The sequence below is a fragment of the Amia ocellicauda genome, chromosome 7 (genome assembly GCF_036373705.1).
Source record: "Amia ocellicauda isolate fAmiCal2 chromosome 7, fAmiCal2.hap1, whole genome shotgun sequence".
NCBI classification, from domain to species: domain Eukaryota; kingdom Metazoa; phylum Chordata; class Actinopteri; order Amiiformes; family Amiidae; genus Amia; species Amia ocellicauda.
The window spans coordinates 32,923,569-32,934,303 of record NC_089856.1 but is presented as its reverse complement, the minus strand read 5'-3'; positions in this window follow the sequence as shown (position 1 = coordinate 32,934,303).

The following is a 10,735-nucleotide window of genomic DNA, read 5'->3' as shown; positions in this document are numbered from 1 at the left end:
AGCAAGGTCGTGGTCAGGATGTCAATCAGGAGGGCAAGGCTATAACAAGGCACAGGGAGACTGCTCGGAGATGTAGCTAACACTGACAAAACTTCGAGACTTGTGACAGACAGTGAGGGTTTTATATGAGCACCAGAGGGAATCAGGGAACCAGTTGTAGGAAGTGGATGGCAAATAGGGGCAGAGGGTGATTGAACAAGTGTACATGGTGTTCAGGAATGTTGATTGATTGATTGATTGATTGATTGATTGAAGGGAGCTGGGAGAAGTGACTGGTAAGGAAGGTTGATGGTGACATCCAGTGGGGAAAAGTGGAAGTGCTTGGACTGGGAGAAGAGTGCTGGTCTGTGGCCGTGATAGTGTGTGCATCTGTGTGCGTTTGTTTCTATGTGTAAAAGTGCTATATGAAGGCAATTATTCTAGAGACCTATGGAGAAATTGCAAGTATTGTATATTATTTTTGTGTTTTCAATAAATTGGAAAATTGTATTTTTGAGCCTGTTTCTCTTTCCAGAATTTTTTTTTGGAGAGAAACCTGGGACCCATGCGAATGGGGAAGCTCCCCTAAAAAAGATGTGGTGGATTCTGATCATCCTATAACTTTAAAGAAAAGGGATCAGTCAAGATCACATAATGACAGAAAAGTATTCTGTAGGAAAGGTTGATCAGGAACTGGGCCCATGGAAACCAGGTATCGATAATTAAGGGGGGACTCCCTCCAGGGTTCCAGATACAAGATGGCTGTGGGAAAGGAAGGATTTTTTTTAGAAGGTATGTAGTGGCTTCTAAACCAATTTAAACCACTATGGCCCCAGCAATAGTTGTTAAATGTTCAACGCTCCAGTCCCATTGTTCTTCCTTTCGTGGCTCAGTTAGTGTTCCATTCCATGAGACGCTGTCTTTCTTTTAGTAAACATCACATCACGTAAATAAATATATAAATAAAGAGAAGAGGCGAAGGAGAAGGATAGAGTTTTAAAATAGGAGACAAGAGGTTGAAAAACTGTGTAACTTCCACTACTGCTAAGACTGCCATGTTTCACTTCTCCCCATTACTTCCTCATATGGGCGTGGTTTCCCAGAATAGTGGGCATGGTCAAGCTGTCACTCATCTCCAGCAACGAGTGTCCAGATAATAATTAATCAAAACATGGGATGCAAAAGCCCATCAAAATATATATATAAATAATTATTTGTAAACATAAATCAAAAAGCATTTGGCTCCTACAGGGTACATTGTTGAAAAGTGCAAGCACTATAGAAGTGTCTTGGACATAATCCTAAAATTACAAAAATATTAGACTGGTGGCAAGTCAGCAGTGTAGCATTACGATGGGTGTATTTTGATAATAGCATTTTAGCTCTGAGCTGAAGCACTGATCTAAGGAAGACCTCTCCCCCCAAAGTAATCAGATTTCCTTAAAGTGTGGAACTGGTTTACATCAAAGTGACAGTTTTGGGAGGATGGCACCAAGAATAGGCCAAATAGTTTGGAATCCTGCTGTGAGATGTCTGGAGAAGGGGGCCTGTAGGTAATAAAAACTCTTTGAAATGGACGAGAGCCGAAATCCCGACACAGAGCTACGAACCCGGGCCGACCGGCATTTCCAAAAGATGGCATGGATTGACATCAGTCATAAATCAAGCCCCCCTCCAATAGGACACTGGGGGCTGAAACCGAAATCCAATCTCAAAAACTCAAGAACCAATCACCTATTGATCTGACAGACGTATAAAAAACAACGCACGGCCTCTTTTTCTCTCTCTCTCACCTGAACCAGCAGCTCGCTACCACAGCTCAACCTGTAGCTTTGTTGCCAGAACCAGAACCAGAAACCAACTAAGTCTTTGCCGGCAACAGAAGAGTTAAACTGGGAGAAGGAGATTGAGCCGTACAAAGAATTCTTTTAAAGGACTTTATTAAATAAAGAACTTTACAGACTGCGCATGCCCGTCTGTGCCCACCTGATCAGTGGAGTTTTACAGCTCGACAATTGACTAAGTCGACTGAATACGAAAGTGTCAGTCAGTTAAATAGCTATTTGAGTCTTAAGAAACTTGACCCTTGGAACGAACAGGGCCCTGCTTTCCTCAAAGACTTTGTCTTCAAGTAACTACGGTGGAACCCCGCTTACAAAGAAGATTTTGTGCACAATCAATTAGAAATGTTAATCTGTGATTCATAACTCTAGAATGTGTAATATCATTTCGTTTACTTAAATATAAATGTGTGTTGCATTAAACTGTTTTGTTGATAATTTTAGAAATAAAATCTGTCAACGCCAAGAAATATCTTCTCATTCCTGTTTAACTGTTTAGTCTGAAATTGACACAAGTTAATAGACACCAGATTATAGGTGGCCCTGCCTATCCTTAATCATTGAATAATAATCAGTTAAGGGAAATTGTGGTAACAAGTAATGATAGGATCTTTCTCGGCACCTAAACGTAAATGAGACTGATATATATATATATATATATATATAATGAGAAGTTACCTGACATAAATACTAACCTGCGTAGTTATTTAATGTCTGACTAACAATACTAATGAGAGACTCACCTTCGTCTTACTAACCGGTATTGTAGTCAATGTGTTTATAACCTTTTTTGTTTAACGATTTGTGTGTTATCATATGCGATCCCATGGTCTTTGATTTGGTCACGGAAGTGATTTGTCTTTGATTTGTTGATCTAGAGTTTAATTTTTATTAGTTTTTCCCTTTTGTATAATTAGTGTAGTGCTACATTTAGTCTTTGTTTTTGAATAAATTTGACAATTTATATCTTTGGAATTGGTGTCTGCATCCAATTATTACAGAAATTGAGTTCTACAAGATTCCAGGATTCGTGATAAGGTGATACTATAAATTCACTTCTTTAATTGAAATTTATAAGTATACCTTACGCTACACCAGCATAGGAACATTTACAAGAAAGAAACACGAATATACTGGTGTATTAGGAGTGTTGCAATATAATAATTCTAGTGCAGAACTGGAAGCAAAAGAAAAATCATTAGCACCATTACCGACTGCAGAGTTAAAACTGAGGATGAAAATGGAAATCTATCAGGTGTAGGGAAATTATAGGAGCATGACAGAAAAAGATAAGATATGATGAAAGTCATAAAAGTGATCCATTACGAAGAGGGAAGCAATGATTGTCAGAATGAAGGATTGTCAGAAATTAACCAATTATGGGTAGAGCATGGCTTTAGACAGAAACTAGAGGGACTGTGAAAGAAAGGGAATTCCTATAATGGCTGTTCATTTGGCAGGTTTTAAAAACCAGAAGATTCCAAGAGATGAGGACATAGATCCAGTTATTGATATAATGGGGGTGTGGAAGCTGCAGGTAGACACAGACAAGTTACATTTAGACACTCCCCAGTAAGGACTTCATCAAAGACTGAGTCTGCAGCTGAGCAGCAAGGTTCTGTTTCTGTATTAAAGAATGTAAGAGATGAAGCTGATGGTTTTGATACGCGCCGATGATTAATCAACACCCAACACCCACTGACAATCCATCAGGGCCCCCCACTCTGGCTCAGTCACTTAGGACCCCAGATATGGTAGCACAGGCACTGAGCCCAACTGAAAACAACTTTCCACAGATAGGTGTCTGGGCTCTGGGAATAGAGTCCAGAATTAACCAAAACAGAAGAGATAGAGATGAGAAAAAAGAAGGAAAGGGTCATGGCAACCTCCAAGGCACTACTAACTTGTCTAACATAATGCACATACTTTCCTTTAAACTGATATTCCGATGTAGTACATCCTTAACACAATGGTGTGTTATTAGTGAAATGAAATCATTTATATATGGGGGGTTATACTGCTCTTCAAATACCAGTTTTTGTTGACGGGTAACAGATTCACATCATAGGAAGATATATAAACTGACCTAATAGCAAGTTGCTCCCCTTTTGCCCTCAGAACAGCCTGAATTAATCGGGGCTTGGATTCAACAAGGTGTTGAAAGCATAACATGGGGATGCTGGCTCATGCAGACTTCATTGCTTCTGTAAGGAAAAATGCAATTGCTGAAGCTGGGCAAATTCCACCATGATAAATTCCACAGTTTAAAGTCGACTCACCAAACGTTCTTGGGTATTGTCCTAATTCACAGAAGGTAAACGCAGATGGCTGAGCAAAGGTGGGGTCCCTGGTATCAATAGGAACAGAAGGTTGATAAGGACACAGCATATCAAAAGCTATTGATAAGGAGACAGTCTGTCTCTGTTGGGAGGGATGAGTTAATCAATGCTGAGAAAGGTATGGGTGAGGGGAACGGGTGAGCTGTTACCCTGGAATGTGGGAGAGCGGGGTGAGGGCTCCATTGCCACTTGGTATGCTAATAGGCAGCTGCCATTGGATACTCTGGTGGGTGGGGTGGTCACTCTGGAAGGTGGAGTTGGACAGGGGTTCAACTCATAAAAGCTGACTTGTCCATAAAGTCTTTGTATTAGTTTTGCCTTGCTGTACCCGGTATACTTGTATGCTGTGATCTATATTCTGGACTCTGTAATAAATCACATTGAACCTGAATTGTCTTACAGTCACTGCTACAGGAGGTTCCATTTTCCTACATAATTGGCGAGCCAGCGTCGGACAAAAAGGGCGGACATCTGGAACTGGATTTCTCCGAAGTTGAATCTACAACAAGACTAGAAGCCATTCCAGGAAAGCATCTTCTTTGCTGAACCACAAATTTGAGGAAGAATATAACTGGTGGACAGAAAGGGTGGACAGCTTGGACCAGAATTCTTTGAAATTGAACATACAACCAGATGGGGAAGCCATTCCAGGAAAGCACCTTCTTTGCCGAACCACGTATCTTTTGAACAATATCCTGTAAGTATACCTATTACATTTTAAGTAGGGAAAGAATTAAGCATCGAAAGCACTAAGGTTTTTCCCACAGTGCTTAGGGTGAAATCAGGCACAGAAAGCACTGTAATTTCAATATAGGCTGTGTGTGTTTAGAGTGGTAACAAGAAAGGTCAGCTTTGTGATTTGTGATAATAGACTTAGGAGTAAGTAATATAGAAAGAACACTAGGAGTGTATTCAAGACTTAGGCATGAGAATCCTCCTGTAAAGCCTGTTTATCGATAAGAGTCTGAAAGGCTTTATCAAGGATAAGCAAGAAGTGAATTGGTGTTGTATGTGGTACATGTGTTACTTGTTTATCGATAGAAGTTGTTAAGTGATCAGCTTTATCAGGGTAAACGGGAGGTGTGTTTTTAGGGGAACTGGGCTTGTAAAAAGTACCAGCAGGGTATCCCACATTTATCCTGTATCCTCGAGATAAACCACCAGGCAGGTAGGTTGTATTTAGTGTTATACTCGGAACCTGCAATGATGGAGTGGGCCATTGATTATGTTGCAAAGCACTGCAAAGAAGGATCCTATGGATCGGTTGCAGATAAGGTAGATCCCTTAAATTGGCTAGAGGTAGCGTGTAAAATCAGAAATGATAAATGCAAACAGGATAAAGTAAGACATGCTAATGTACTGCAAGCCCTGTTACAAGGACAAGCAGAGCTGAAGTGCAGATTAAGAGCTGCGAAGGAAGAATGCATGCAACATAGTGAACAATCAGAGACCCTCATAAAAAGGGTTCATGAATTGGAAGCTGAAATTGAAGCAGGAAGGGCCGAACGGTGTGTTATTGCAGAAAACACTAGCAAACTACGAGCTCAATATGTTGTATTAAGACAGAAACTGGAAGCTAGTATTTCTGATAATAGGGGTCTAGGAAAGCAACTGGAAAAATGCCATGGTGCGTATAAGATGCTTTGGGCCAAAAGTGTAAAGAATCTGAAGGTTTTAGGGATAGGTGCTATAAGTGAGGGCCCCTTGAAGACCAAATTGGAATGAGTCAAGAGCCTTGTGGCTGCTCTGGGTATCCAATTGCCAGTGGACAGTGATGAGGAAAGTGAGCAGGAAAGTGCAGAAGTGTATAGTCAGGGACATGCAGACCAAAACAAAAAGGAGAATGCTAACAAACCGTTAAAGGCTGCTCCATTCAGAATAAGAGGGCGTCCGACACGCAGGACAATAAGAGAAGCTGACGGTCAACCACTCTCTACAGATTACGAGTACCAGGACATACATGAACATATTCAATTGTCTGCATTAGAGTTGGGAACACTTTGCAGAAGTGTGGGCCAGTGGGATGTATGTAGTGATCCACGTTCCTATCTAGCTGAAATACAGAGGCAGGGGAGAGCTAACGGCTTAGATGACCAGGACTGTTGTCAGATCATGCAGTTAACTATGCCAGCTGATTTAGTAGAATCACTTCCTGATAGTATGAAACTAGGAGAAAATGGTGTCTGGGCTGATGCCCTGCAGAGGGAAACAGCATTGCTTAATAGGAAATCCACAACCCAACTGGGGTCGGATACAAGACACTAAGCCAGAGAAAGGGGAGAACCCTTTAGCATTTGTAAATCGCTTATTTAATTCCTACAGCTGTAACTCTGGTATAGAGAATCCCCAGCGTAATGATCTGGCTTTCCTTGCTCTTATCATTCAACAGTATGACCCAATAGTAAATTAAGCCACACAAATGGCAATGAACCTAAGACAGAGACAGGGTGACATGACTTTGGTGGATATATGTAGCATCCTGAGTTGTTGGTACGAAACTACAGGCCAAAATGCATTAAGAAATTGCAACAACATAAAGGTATCAGCAATAGTGACTAAAGTAAGTAAGTGTAAGTTTAACAACAACGCCAACAGAGTTTATTGCCACAACTGCGGCAGACTTGGTCACAAGAAAAAAAAATGCTGGTCAAATGGGGGAGGTGCAGAAGGGCAGAGACGGCAAAATATTGCCAGGCCCTGGAACAGACAGGAGCAGGAGATCTCATAAGCCCAGCCCTTTCCTTTTGATGAAGTGAATAGGATGTTGCAAAGAATGCATACAATCATATTACAGTATGGGTTTGCTATTAAGGATAGCAGTCTTAAAAATGAAGAAAATTTGTTATTAAAGGAATAGAGGTGTCAGGCCTGGGTGGGTGATTTAAAAATAGACATTTTTAAAACTTAACATGGTTTTGTTAGTAGATGCAGATTTTACAATCACCCAGCCCACCTTAACACTACAGCTTAAGGTAAAAGTACAGAAGGAGTAGGTTAATTACTGCCATGAGGTCACTGCTTTTTACACTAAGCATGATGGAATCAGGATTAATACTATCTCCTAAGTGAGTACAGTTATTGGCACCAGATGTCACTTTTCTTCGGGTACCAATAACTGAGGGGGGAGCAGAATACAAATCCCACAAAATTAATAGAATCTATACCAAGTCTCATGACACTCCTTGTTCAGAGGGACAACAATTCACAAAGTATGTGACCAGTGTGTGATGCATGTGCAAATGGACCCCAGCCCACAAAAATGTAAAGCATTGTTGGGACAACTCTTAGCAGTCAAAGGACCATGGATAAGCCTACAAACTGATTATGTGGGACCATTGTCACTGGGTTAAGGGGGGTGCCATTTCCTTCTGGTAGTGGAATATGTTCAGAAAATGCATAGAAAATTGAAGCACGGCTGCTGCCACAGCTCGAGAGTTGTGGGAACAGGTGTTTTCAAGATGAGGATTCCATAAGGTCAAAAACGCAGGGCATAAGATCAAATATGTATGCACCCAATTGGGCATCACACAGAATGGCACATACCCTATCATCCTCAAGCATCAGGAGTGGTGAGGAGGTTGAATAGGACCGATAACACAGCACTGAAACAGGCCACAGTGGAATCTGGAAAAGACTGGTGCAGATATTTGCTAGGAATTCCCACAGCCTATAGGTAAATATAAGAAATGGGATTAGCCCACAAAGAGACCAAACAGTAAGATGAGGATGTGACTCTCTTCTTAAATTCAGGATGGGGGGACAGGTAATTTCAAAACAATTACCTCCAAAAAGGTTATTGGGAAATAAATTGAACAGGGCCACATCAAACAGTGGATAATTTAATCAATTAAGCAAATTCAATAGTTGTATCATGATAACCAGTGTAAGCTGTATCAATTATACATACAGTAGCTGGTTACTGACAAAGAATAAATACTGCACTTGATGTTTTACAGATACGACTCATGTGACTCACGGACCATGAAGTGGACAAGACTGCATCAAGGGGGGTGTTTCCCTGACTACAGCATCAAGCAGAATCAACACCAACGGCCACAATACACACCACACACCACACCACTTCACATCAGATTAATTATGATTACAATGTTACAAGTAATATTTTTCAATATCCAAACTATAAATGATGTACATCAACAAAAGTTGTTAAAAAGGGTCAGCCACAGGGTCAGCCATCTGACAAAACGTTCTGTGTGGAGGTCAACTATTCAAAAACATAAGATTGTAGGAACATAGAGGTTAGAGGTGATTTAGATCTGGATGATGATAATCCTGACAATATGCAACCTGACCCCATACCAAAATAAGAGAAATACAGAAATTTGGTGAAGAAAAAACTGGGGTAATTACAATTAATTAAAGGTGAACAAGGAAGAGAATGTGGTAATACAGCAAATCCATAACTATGTGAATGGCCAATCAGTGGTCAAGAAGCCTGCTGGGATTGACTTTTCAGCACAGCGGTGTCAGTAGGAGTACTGATATTGGTGCTCGGTCTGACCCACTACCATTGGTTCTTCTCAAAGAGAGGAGAACCATCATCATGTGGAGAGGTGGATGTTGCTGTAGCCCAGTAGAGTGTAGGTTGTATGATGTATGGGTAAGAACTTGGTATGGAAACTGGGTCAACCTAAGATAGTCATACAACGCTACTGGTAAACCTTTCTCTGCTTGTTTTCACCAGTGGGTCAAGGTTTAAGGGGGGTTTATGTAAGGAAAAATGCAATTGCTGAAGCTGGGCAAATTCCACCATGATAAATTCCACAGTTTAAAGTCGACTCACCAAACGTTCTTGGGTATTGTCCTAATTCACAGAAGGTAAACGCAGATGGCTGAGCAAAGGTGGGGTCCCTGGTATCAATAGGAACAGAAGGTTGATAAGGACACAGCATATCAAGAGCTATTGATAAGGACGAGTAAGAAGACAGTCTGTCTCTGTTGGGAGGGATGAGTTAATCAATGCTGAGAAAGGTATGGGTGAGGGGAACGGGTGAGCTGTTACCCTGGAATGTGGGAGAGCGGGGTGAGGGCTCCATTGTCACTTGGTATGCTAATAGGCAGCTGCCATTGGATACTCTGGTGGGTGGGGTGGTCACTCTGGAAGGTGGAGTTGGACAGGGGTTCAACTCATAAAAGCTGACTTGTCCATAAAGTCTTTGTATTAGTTTTGCCTTGCTGTACCCAGTATACTTGTATACCGTGATCTATATTCCGGACTCTGTAATAAATCACATTGAACCTGAACTGTCTTAGTTCCAGTCACTGCTACAGGAGGTTCCATTTCCTTACACTTCCCATAGTTCTTGCAAATTGACTGGTGGTGGAGTGCTACTCCCATTATATATAGGCATAGTGACAACTATGTACATGTGGTTTCATTCTCTTAAACTAGCCATGTTTTGCTTATCACATTTCGAACTTATCATGTGTTTTGTTTTTAATTTTCTTACCATGTAAAATGTCAGATTGCAGATGCAACTTTGGTTATCTGAAATGGAGAAAGTTCCATAAGAGAGTATGGCTCATCACCTTTGACATAGAAACATGAAAAATCTCATAATAAAGCTGCCAATAGGCCCCTCTATGTAGTGATACACTTGGCTCACCACCTATTACAGCCTAAGTACATAGGCAGAACAATCTCTTTTGCTCCAGCTGTATATAGGCCAATTATGGAAGCGTATTGCTGCCACACATAAAAAAATATAACTATCACGTTATTACGTGATAGGGAATTATCATGTTTTTACGTGTTAGGGAATTATCAAGTTTTTACGTGTTAGGGAATTATCACGTTATTACGTGATAGAAGAACACCTCGTGGAAGCTCATAGGAGCTGCTGACAATCCTTAATTGCATGTAAGTTCCAAAAAGTACATAATTAAAATGTGTGTGTGTGTATATATATATATATATATATATATATATACGTATTACGGTGGCCCTGAGGTGCAAACCTGAAAAACAAAATGAAAAACTGAAAACAAAATGAAAACCTGAAAAACAAATTACAAGACATGAAAAAAGAGGAGGACATAAAAAAAATAAGAGGACCTGAAAAACAAATCCGAAGAACTAAAAATCAAATTCCAAGACATGAAAAAACAAATCCGAGGATGTGAAAAATTCAGAAGCAATTACGGAAAGGGAGGGTACATAGTCAAACAGATTGGACTTCAGCGATTGGACGAACGAATCTGTCAATTACAAACACACCATTCACAGAGGAGTGGCTTTTCAAATCTGTTCGTAAAGTATTGACTTTAGTAGAAATACGTGTTTATGTAGTCGTTACTTATTTATTTATACTTTTTATTTTTTTTATTTAAGCCATTGGATATACAAGTGAGGGCAAGAACACCAGTTCAGACTACAACATCAAAAGAACCAGAAAAACGTAAGTGAAAGGATATCAAATAAAATAATTTAAGATGTGGTGCATTGCTGTATGTACTGTCCCAGCACACACTCGACACAATTTAAATGTAGTTTTGTATTTCAGATTAAGTTGTGACGTTGAACAACAACACAAAGTCTATTGCACAGGCCTCATA